This window comes from Coregonus clupeaformis, chromosome 12 (genome assembly GCF_020615455.1).
Source record: "Coregonus clupeaformis isolate EN_2021a chromosome 12, ASM2061545v1, whole genome shotgun sequence".
NCBI lineage: Eukaryota > Metazoa > Chordata > Actinopteri > Salmoniformes > Salmonidae > Coregonus > Coregonus clupeaformis.
Genome location: NC_059203.1, coordinates 56356042 through 56366965, shown reverse-complemented (window position 1 = coordinate 56366965; position 10924 = coordinate 56356042). Strand labels below are relative to the sequence as shown.

At 42.8% G+C, this 10924-nt stretch overlaps 1 long non-coding RNA gene across 1 annotated transcript; it reads right to left on the bottom strand.

Moving 5' to 3' along the window:
* Positions 1-200: 200 nt before the first annotated feature.
* On the bottom strand, positions 201-706 carry LOC121559292. The gene is made up of 3 exons (XR_005998730.2): positions 645-706; positions 412-490; positions 201-319 (listed from the first exon to the last, which is right to left on the bottom strand). It is a non-coding gene; the product is annotated as an uncharacterized LOC121559292 (long non-coding RNA).
* Positions 707-10924: the final 10218 nt, after the last annotated feature.

Here is a 10924-nt window from a genome sequence, read left to right as displayed (position 1 = left end):
TCAACATGATCTGGCCGCAGAACACTTCTCTGTGCGTTCACTATGTCGCCAGCAGTACTAAAAATTCGTTCTGCTGGCACACTGGTGCCTGGAATGCACAGGTACCGTTTAGCAAGGGTGGAAAGTACAGGTAGCTCTTTCTCCTGAGATCTCCACCAATTCATGGCATTTTCAGTCAAAGGCAACACATCTTTTGCTCGGTACCTTAACACCTCTGCTCTGGCTGTCTTGCTTGTGGATTTTCTTTCTCTTTGGGTGAAGGAATCGCCAAACAGCGCATCTAAGGCTTTCTTCTTACAAGGAGGTGACTCATTTGGAGCTACAGTATAAGAAATATATTTCAAAATATAGTCATGTTTCTCATTAATACAAAACAACAACAATATTTTATTGGTATCACATGAAACACACCTGTGGTCTCTTCATTGAATCCTGACAGCTTTGTGCTTGAGCTTCCCTCGTCTTCCTCCTGATTTCCCATTGCTTGCATCTATTGATGTAAGAATGTGTGAACTGTTCAAATTTCTGCTCTGTAATACTGCACACATAAATTTAGAGGAAGATAAAGAACAGATGAGATTTGAGAGAGGACAAATGAAAGGGGAGAAGAGAAAAGAGCAGAGGAAAGAGGAGAGAAGAGTTACCTGGTGGGACACTTCTGCCTCAAAAACCAGTTTTGTGTAGACCTGTTCTCTGTCCTCTTTTTTCCAGGTAGGGCAGTTCTTTAAATCACGGGTCCAACGCTGATGCTGTTTAAAGAACAAGAATATTGCATTCATTGCATTATTAAATTAAGTTGACCTGAAATTGCAAGTGATGACCACCTCCTCATACACAAAATAATCAGAAGATTAAACTTTAGTATGTTTAAAAGAAATGTGGCACAGTGATGATGTAAAGCCACCATGAACTAAGAATTGTATTGCAGATATCTTGTTTACTTTTCCATATGAAAAAACTACTCAAATTCAAACTTGAAAACGCAAAGGTGTGGCATTTTACAAATTAATACAGTCTAATAACCTAAAATATTAACCAAGTTGATTTTAATTAAGACTCCAAATTAATTACCTATGTTGAGAGCATCTTGGGTGCCTCTGTAGCGTGTGGAGAGGTCACTGGCCATCACCCTCTTAATCTCTGCAACCAGGGTTGAGTCGTCTTCGCATGGCTGTAGGTGTTTCAGCAGTTTTGCTTGAAGAGGAGCAATTACAGAGAGAGTTGGCTGGTCTTCTTCACACATCACAGTGGTTGCCATTTTGACAGGACCCATCAACTGAACAATGTCATCCATGTTGGCAATATCACTCTCACTCAGCGTGCCTACATCTGTGACCCCCTTTCGTAGATCCTTGGACATCAGAGTTGCCATTATAGCTGGCTGTTGTTCCAAAAAACTTTCAAGCATTTTGAATGAACTGTTCCATCTGGTGATTATGTCTTGGATCAGTTTATGTTTTGGTAAATCCATCAGAGTTTGTTTTTCCTGTAGGGCGTGACATGCAATCGGGCTGCGGTGAAAATATCCCACAATTTTTCGCACTTTCCCCAACAACCTGGAAGCACGGTGCACCCCCAAACCCTTCTGCGAGGCAAGGTTGAGTGTATGTGCGAAGCAGGTAATGTGTGGACTGAACTGGGCTTCTGCACCGACCACAATCATATTCCTGGCGTTATCTGTGACGATGGCAGGATTCTTGTCGTAGATTTTCCACTCCATGCAGGCTTCACGCAGTAACGCGCCAATATTTTTACCAGTATGGGCTTCATTTAAAACTCTGGTTAGCAGAACAAAGGTCTTCATTTTCCACTCCGGATCAATGTGATGAGAGGTAATTGTCACATACCCTTGATTTGAGCATGACGTCCAGCCATCTGTCGTTATCGCTACTCGTTCAGCTTGAGAAAGCGACAGCTTCACATCATTCTTAGTACTTTCGTACAATGCAGGAATAACCTTTTCTGAGAAGTGTGGTCGGCTTGGTATTGTGTACCTTGGCTCCAATGTTTGAATCATTTCACGGAATCCCGGATTTTCAACCACACTATAGGGTCGCATGTCTTTGCAGATAAACTTGGCAATTGTTGCCGTGATGTTTTTCGCCCGAGCTGAGTTTTGGCCTAGTCTCTGACTAAACATGCAGGCGAGACCTGAGGCTTCTGCAGAGTTGACTTTACCTTTCGCTGCTGTAGCAGCGGGAACGCTGCAAGAGGTGCCTGGACGGTCGGTGTTGTGTGAAATCCCATGGCGCCTTAGTAGTTGGTTGGAGAGATTTGTCGTGTTGCCGTTGTACTTTACTTGACCTTTACATATCCTACAAACAGCGAGCGACTTATTTAGAACATCTCCGTCTTTGCAAAAGCCAAAGTGTTTCCACACACTGGACCGCAATGGTGGCTTGATAATTTCTCGCTCGTCCGCCATGCTATGTTTTGTTGTCTTCGTGCCTTTGCGTGACGTCACGGATAGGCAGACTGAATCGAGTAATGTTTAAAGCCTTTATCATTAAAAGTGCTAAGAAAAAACATCCATATAAAGTCTGACGTGCTTAAATCCAATGGGTTATTTCCTAGTATCATTACAATCGATTTATTACATTTTAAAACGATGTTAGATTGATATATGTTGTCCAAAAGGCCACTCCTTTCTTGAAACAATATCTTAACAGCCTTTATATCTACTATAGACATGTTTGCGCAGTGGCGAACTTCAGTGTGACAGGTGTGTGAATCTGAAAGGACAGCAACTGTAATACCAGTGCACTCATGTAGGAGAGTGCACTTTTTGTAAAACACAAAGGGCCAGTGTTGTAGTGTAGGGTATATGCTGTATACCTACTTTTCTTTCAGTGGGCATTGCTTATACTCACTTCTTAATCCCTACTGATGCGTATCAAAGTAGTGTAGTGGAGGTGTACGACTTTTCAATTATGTAGTACAATAGATAAATCACAATCACAAAGCACACATAGCCTAGTTTCAGCGGAATATCGTCTGCAGGCAGCAAGAGTGTGCAGCTCTCAACTGGTTGTGGCACTGAGCAGCTCACAGAAGAATGACATCGATAGCTGGTAGGGTAGGAAAGACGTTTCAACTTATCATATCTACCAGTGGCCTCCCGAGTGGCGCAGCGGTCTAAGGTACTGCATCGCAGTGCTAGAGGCGTCACTACAGATCCGGGTTCGATCCCGCGACCGGGAGACCCATGAGGCGGTGCACAATTGGCCCAGCGTTGTCCGGGTTAGGGGAGGGTTTGGCTGGCTGGGATGTCCTTGTCCCATCGCGCTCTAGCGACTCCTTGTGGCGGGCCAGGCTCATGCACGCTGACTTCGGTCGCCAGCTGTATGGTGTTTCCTCTGACACATTGGTGCGGCAGCCTTCCAGGTTAAGCGAGCAGTGTGTCAAGAAGCAGTGCGGCTTGGCAAGGTCGTGTTTCGGAGGACGCGTGGCTCTCGACCTTCACCTCTCCTGAGTCCGTACGGGAGTTGCAGCGATGGGACAAGACTGTAACTACCAATTGGGGAGAAAAAGGGGTAAAAAGTACAAAAAAATTAAAATAATAATAAATTATATATATCAGTAAATGCTAACTAAGGTAACAATGGGTATGCAAACCAGGTATTGAAAAAGTTTAGTCCGAAGTGTTGGTTAGTAGGATATTTGTGATGTGCAATTGTCATCATGTGCTGTTTACATCAGGGGAGTAGACATGGATGAGACTGGGTGGACAGAGGCCCATCCACTGGGGAGCCAGGCCCTGACAGGCCCACCCAATCAGATTGATGTGGTTTAAGCATTGTTGTGAACTTACACCATCAATTTGTAGTTTTTTTTTCAAATCTGAAAATTTGATAGGAAAACTCATACAAAAACATAGGAAAACACAGTGTGCCTTTCCTTCGCTGGGCGGGTCATTTGGGAACTTTTGGGCAAAATTAGAGTATACTCACTTCTCCAGGCACCACTACACCACTGCATAGGGCCGATGGAAAGACAGCAGTCACACACAGCATGATGTTAAAGGATAAGCAGTCAATAAACTCTGACATAATAAGCCAGTAGGTCCCAATCATAAGAATACAAAAACACAACCATTAAGCATTTCCCAATTGAAATGTAGAACTATTACTTCCCATTGCGAAAAACGTTTCACGTTTAGCACACAAAGTAACCGGTGACTTAAAGTTTAAAGTGGAACTAACAGCGTTTTAACTACTTTGCAGATATGAAACAAACAGACAATCATATTATCATCAAAATTCAAATTCCCAGTTTATGCTACAAAATCTACTTTATAAGAGGTTTTAAAAAATAGGTTCTATATGTCTAAATGTTCCATGACGTACACTGGCATTGTTGGCAGAATAGATGGATGCAGTTCCATGCATGATTAATATAATTCACCAATACATTTATATATTACAAATACAAATATATTGCTATCAGGTTGTAAATCACTGTTGGCCTGGTACATTGTTTGCTGCCATTCGGGATGCACTGTTTCAGTTTCAATGACTCAATATTCTGGACAAAAATGGACGAATGTAACTAAGGCTGGGAATGTCAATACAATCAAACTAGCAAGGGCAATGATCACAAGGCAGTCATAACGTGGCTAATAGGGTAGCATATCTATTTATGTAGCAAGCTAAAAACACGGAGCCTAACGTTAGCTAGATAGCTAGCTAGCTAGCTAGCTGCTAGGAGGATGTCATGTCATGCAATTAGAGGAGTGGGTGAGTGAGTGACGTTTTCCCCTCATATCGTTTTTTGGTGGCTATACACAGCTAGAGATGCAGGTGCCATTTGGTTAGCTAGCAAGAACTTGAACGACTGTTATACAGTTAGCATATCTCTTGAATTCACAAATGCACTCTATCTACTCCGATTTCAGAGCACTCTCGTCTGAGTGTGCCAGAGCGCAAAACAACTGATTAATTTACAAACGCGCAACACCTGCTGAATTTGACCGGTGTCAGAAAACGTTGGCAAAAAAAGTAATAGTTAGTCAAGAATGCTCTAGATAACATGTAAACAGCCTAACCAGCTCTGCTACGGCGAGTAAAATGGTCAGAGTGAGGTGTTCTCTCATTTGTGTCTGGAAGTAGCTAGCTAGCAAGCTAGACAACTTTAGCTAGTTAGCTTGGGTGCTTGGTTGGGACAAGCATGCAATGGCAGGCAAGCTGAAAAAGGACGAGGAGGCTACAATTAATTAAGTTCTCAGTGAAGTTTTGACAGCCAACTAGCTGAAAAGGTTTGAGAGGGTTTATCTAATGTTCCTTCGTTAGATTTTATCTCATCTTGCTCTGGCTAGCATTAGTTGTTGATCTTGTTGTTGTTGTTGATGTGCATAACTGAGGGAGAGAGAGCCTACCTTTTCATGGTTGTTTGATCAATAGGACTGTAAAGTTCCCAAATGTAAGTGGACTCCCGTGGTGTTTACATATTTGCAGAAATCCATTCAGGTGTATTCTGTGGCTTTTGGTGAATGTGTTCTAATGATCTGAAGTCACGCTGTTGCAAATGCCTGTAAACACACAGTCCAATTCAAAGTGAATGATGGCAGACCCGTGTGGCAAATGGCTTGTTTGTATAAAGGTCTACTGTAGCTCTGATTGGCTATAGCGCACCAGTCTGTGTAGACTCCGGTCCTGGACAAGACAGATGTTTTTATTCAGTTTTATTTACTGCAGTGTCTATTAATTGTCCAAACGCACAGCCGCTTTCCCATTCTATATTACTATGATTTTTTACAAATGCCTTATTATACGTAATTCCCAAACATTCAAAGAATTTATGAAAATGACCATATCTACTGTAAGTGGTCGCTTGTCAGATTTTTTCTTTTAAGTGTCATATTCTTCCTGGGGGTGTATATGAATAGATTTCATGTTGCTAAAATGCTGTCAGTTCCACTTTACACACAACAATGTTTCATACACATTATGTAAGTTATTTTCAAAGAGATGGCTAACAACAGCAAGCGCACTGCAATAAAAAACACAGTTTCACTCACCAGATGATGATCATTTGAAACTTAACTTCTTGTTGAAAGTTATTCTCGAAAAGGGAGAAGCTAACAAATTAGCTTTGATAACACCTGCTGCAGCTGCTGAAAATTCGCCGACAACAAAGGCAGAAGTTTCCATGCGTTTTTGTAAAAAACACTCATTAAGTCAAAATGTGTCTTTATCTAGCTTGTGATGGCCTAGCCAATGGTTGACTTAGCTAGATTTACAAATTTTTCCAAATTTTGTTACATTACAGCCTTATACTGAAATTGATTAAATAGTTTTTTGCCCCCTCATCAATCTACACACAATACCCCATATTGACAAAGCAAAAGCAGATTTGTAGAATTTCTTTACTAAAATAAATAAGAAACTGATATTACATAACTATTCAGACCCTTTACTCAGTACTTTGTTGAAGCACCTTTGAAAGCGATTACAGCCTCGAGTCTTCTTGGGTATGACACTACAAGCTTGGCACATCTGTACTTGGGGAGTTTCTCCCATTCTTCTCTGCAGATCCTCTCAAGTTCTGTAAGGTTGGATGGGGAGCGTTGCTGCACAGCTATTTTCAGGTCTCTCCAGAGATGTTCGATCAGGTTTAAGTCCGGGCTCTGGCTGGGCCACTCAAGGACATTCAGAGACTTGTCCCGAAGCCACTCCTGCGTTGTCTTGGCTGTGTGCTTAGGGTCGTTGTCGTGTTGGAAGGTGAACCTTCGCCCCCAGTCTGAGTTCCTGAGAGCTCTGGAGCAGGTTTTCATCAAGGATCTCTCTGTACTTTGCTCCGTTCACCTTGGCCTCCATCCTGACTAGTCTCCCAGTCCCTGCCGCTGAAAAACATCCCCACAGCATGATTCTGCCACCACCATGCTTCACCCTAGGGATGGTGCCAGGTTTCCTCCAGACATGACGCTTGGCATTCATGCCAAAGAGTTCAATGTTGGTTTCATCAGACCAGAGAATCTTGTTTCTCATAGTCTGAGTCCTTTAGGTAACTTTTGGCAAACTCCAAGCGGGCTGTCATGTGCCTTTTACTGAGGAGTGGCATCCGTCAGGCCACTCTACCATAAAGGCTTGATTGGTGGAGTGCTGCAGAGATGGTTGTCCTTCTGGAAGGTTCGCCCATCTCCACAGAGGAACTCTGGATCTCTGTAAGAGTGACCATCGGGTTCTTGGTCACCTCCCTGACCAAGGCCCTTCTCCCCCGATTGCTCAGTTTGGACGGTCGGCCAGCTCTAGGAAGAGTCTTGGTGGTTCCAAACTTCTTCCATTAAAGAATGAAGGAGACCACTGTATTCTTGGGGACCTTCAATGCTGCAGACATTTTTTGGTACCCTTCCCCAAATCTGTGCCTCGACACAATCCTGACTTGGTTTTTGCTCTGACATGCACTGTCAACTGTGGGACCTTATATAGACAGGTGTTTGCCTTTCCAAATCATGTCCAATTAATTGAATTTACCACAGATGGACTCCAAGCAATTTGTAGAAAGATCTCAAGGATGATCAATGCAAACAGGATGCACCTGAGCTCAATTTCGAGTGTCATAGCAAAGGGTCTGAATAATTATGTAAATAAGGTATTTCTGTTTTTAGTTTTTAATAAATTAGCAAAACTGTCGCTTTGTCATTATGGGATATTGTGTGTGGCTTGATGAGCAAAAACATTAATTTAATCAATTTTAGAATAAGGCTGTAATGTAACAAAATGTGGAAAAAGTCAAGGGGTCGGAATACTTTCCTAAGGCACTGTATCTCCCCAGAGACCTGCAACAACAAATCCTGATTTGATCTTTTTAGAGAGATTACATTTTTTTTGAGATTCAATCAGAACATCATTGAAAATGATAATATTATTATTATAATCATTCTTTTGTAAATACTTAGCCTTTCTCTGAAGGCGTAGAAGGCCCATTGTTCCCCATGGTGTTGGGTTACTAATAATTTGTAGAGTGGCTTTGTTTTCCTTCAGCGTGCATTTTTTCACTATTCTGAATGTCTAAAGAATCCAAATGTTGTTCTGAAATATGTTCACAGAAATACTGCACATTTTGAACTCTTATTATGGTGGTGATTTGACTAAATTACAATCATGGTCTTGATTTGGACTCACATTTTCCTGGTCTCGGTCTTGACTCAGACTCGATTTGCTCTGGTCTTGGTCTTGAATTGGTCGCGCTTTAGGTGGTTTCGAACACAACACTGAGAGTGAGATTGATTTACTTTTACTATGTTACGTCTACCACGGAGTCCAGGTTGCCTGATGTAGAGTAATTAGCACCTCGCTCTCTTTCTCCCTCTCTCTCTCTCTCTCTCTGTTTCTCATTTGAAACATGTACTGTATCAGCCTGACCTAGAAACAAGGGACGCATTTCTTGCTGCATCGACAAGAGCTTGGGAAAATATTTATCTTGGTGCTTGGTGCTCCCAGCATTCAAACTCAGATACATGTAATATGTACATAAATTTAATGACGGTCTGCGTGTGCAAGCTTTTCTTTGACAGAGTGAATCTCTATAGGCCTGTCACACCCACTGCTGATAAACAACATGTCTGTAATGACATTTACTGTATGATGTATGTCCTATGCTGAATTTATCTACTTTGTGTGGACAGGGTTGGATATTTCTTTGTGTATTAGAAGAATAACCAACAAGACATGGGGAGAGTTTGCATTAATAATGCAAGCGAATATAATCAACACCATAAATTCAAAATGTTCACCAGACATTTTGACATTGGCTATGATGTGACGGAGACAAATTGTGCTGAAAATCACTGCAACGTTTCCTTGCGGGGACACAGTCATGTACAAAATAAAGCTGGTCTGTAAATGAAAAAAACTAAACAAAGGTAATGTAATTTGTTTGAATACCGGGAGTGAGTGATCTGAAAATTTAGACAAAAACCTTGACAATAGAGGACAATGGGACTTGACAAAGACACTTAATCGTCGATCACTGCATCCGGTCTCTTGTTCATGCAACAATTTAATATGCTCTGCCTCTGTTCTCCTACAATGTCATATTGTGAAGCCAAGGACACAGATGCCAACTGACTGTTCAATTTACTGCGGGGGATCTGGGAAAGGCAAACACTCATGGAGAAATGTTGCAGACAGCTGTTTTTCCCTCCCTAGGCTGAGTACCTGGAGAGAGAAAATCACATTTGCCAGGGAATTGCATGCTCCAGCACACTTGAGGTTCAGAGGCAGGGGAAGGCAATTGCCTTAGACCTTTCACAACATATTGTAAATAGATGGTGGGTGGGGGGCTGACATTTTGTATGGGTAAGCAGTTACACTATTGCACTGACATATTTGGTATTTATTAGGATCCCCATTAGGCGCAGCAAAAGCATCAGCTACTCTTCCTGGGATCCACATGAAACATGACATTAAATTAAAGTTACTAGAATGCAGCTGCATGCTTGATATTGCTAAGCTAGGTGTCCCTAGGGAAACATAGCACTGAAGCTAATGCAAAGTAGCTAACAGCTAACTCAATTCTTCATATTTTACGGAAACATGAAAATGATGTGTGATAAACATTTATCTTGTGTTAATAAACAAATGTACTTACAAACATTGCGTCTTACAAAGATTATAAAGAAGGATATTGAAGGATTTTAACTACTCTGTCACACTTGCACATCTTACACATTGCTTCACTTCTGAAACTGCTTCCTGTCACATGACACGAACAGGTAAATTCTACACTGCTGCACTTAAACTGCCACTAGGGGGTGCTAAACAACTAACAGGTCCAGAACACTCCCCGCCTAGGGTCGTTAACGATCCCACATAAACCTAACTCTGACCCCTGGGGTCTTCTGAAGAAAGAAGGAGAACCACTTCAGAGATAGGCCGAGAGAAGACCTTCATAGTTCCCTCCTTGACAACTCTCACGTTGACTTTCCTCATCATCCCGTCCCGGCTGGGAAGGGTCTTCACAACGATGGCCATAGGCCATTCATTTCTTTTAGCCTGACTGTCCTTCATTAAGACAACATCCCCTTCTTTAAGATCTGGCCTCTTGTCCTGCCACTTGCGTCGTCTCTGCTTGGTGAAGGAGGGGGGACGCCAGTCTTCTGGGTCAAGAGCATAGCTGGAGTGAGGATGAGGGGTGATTCCGGGACTGAAGATACTGGGATGAGAGGCCTGGCATTCATCACAGCAGTGACATCGGCCATCAGTGTTGTCAGGACTTTGTGTGTAAGGCGTGAAGATCCACCTTGGAAGAGCATGCAGTCGAGGATACGACGAGCAATGCCAATCATCTGCTCCCATGCACCACCCATATGGGATGAGTGAGATGGGTTGAACTCCCAGGTACATTTCTGTTCTTGGAGATACCTCTCCACGCTCTCTGAACTGGAGCTTGATCCATCCATCCTCAGGTCTCGGCAAGCACCAACAAAGTTTGTACTGCAATCTGAACGTATCTGCTTTGCTATGCCTCTGATTGAGACGAATCTTCTCAGGGCATTTATGAAGCTGGAAGCACTTAGTGATTCAATTACTTCTGTGTGTACAGCTCTTGTGCACATGCACGAGAACATCACCGCCCACCTTTTGCTATTGGCGTGTCCTCCTCTGGTGCGGCGTGAGACCACCTCCCATGGGCCGAAAACGTCCACACCTAGGTAGGTGAAAGGTGGTGCTACCTGTAGCCGCTCAGCTGGCAATTCTGCCATCTGCTGGTATTCCGTCTTCTCACGGAGCTTCTTGCATGTGACAGACTTGAAGAGTACACCGCTGATACATCTCTTAGCTCCAACCAACCAGAGTCCATCTGCTCGGATGGCTTCACAACTTCATGGTGGTGACGTCAAGCAAGTTTTCCAGGTGGTGACGACCTGGAATGATGATGGGGTTGACATCGTTTGTTCCTAATTTAGATTGCTCGATTCGGC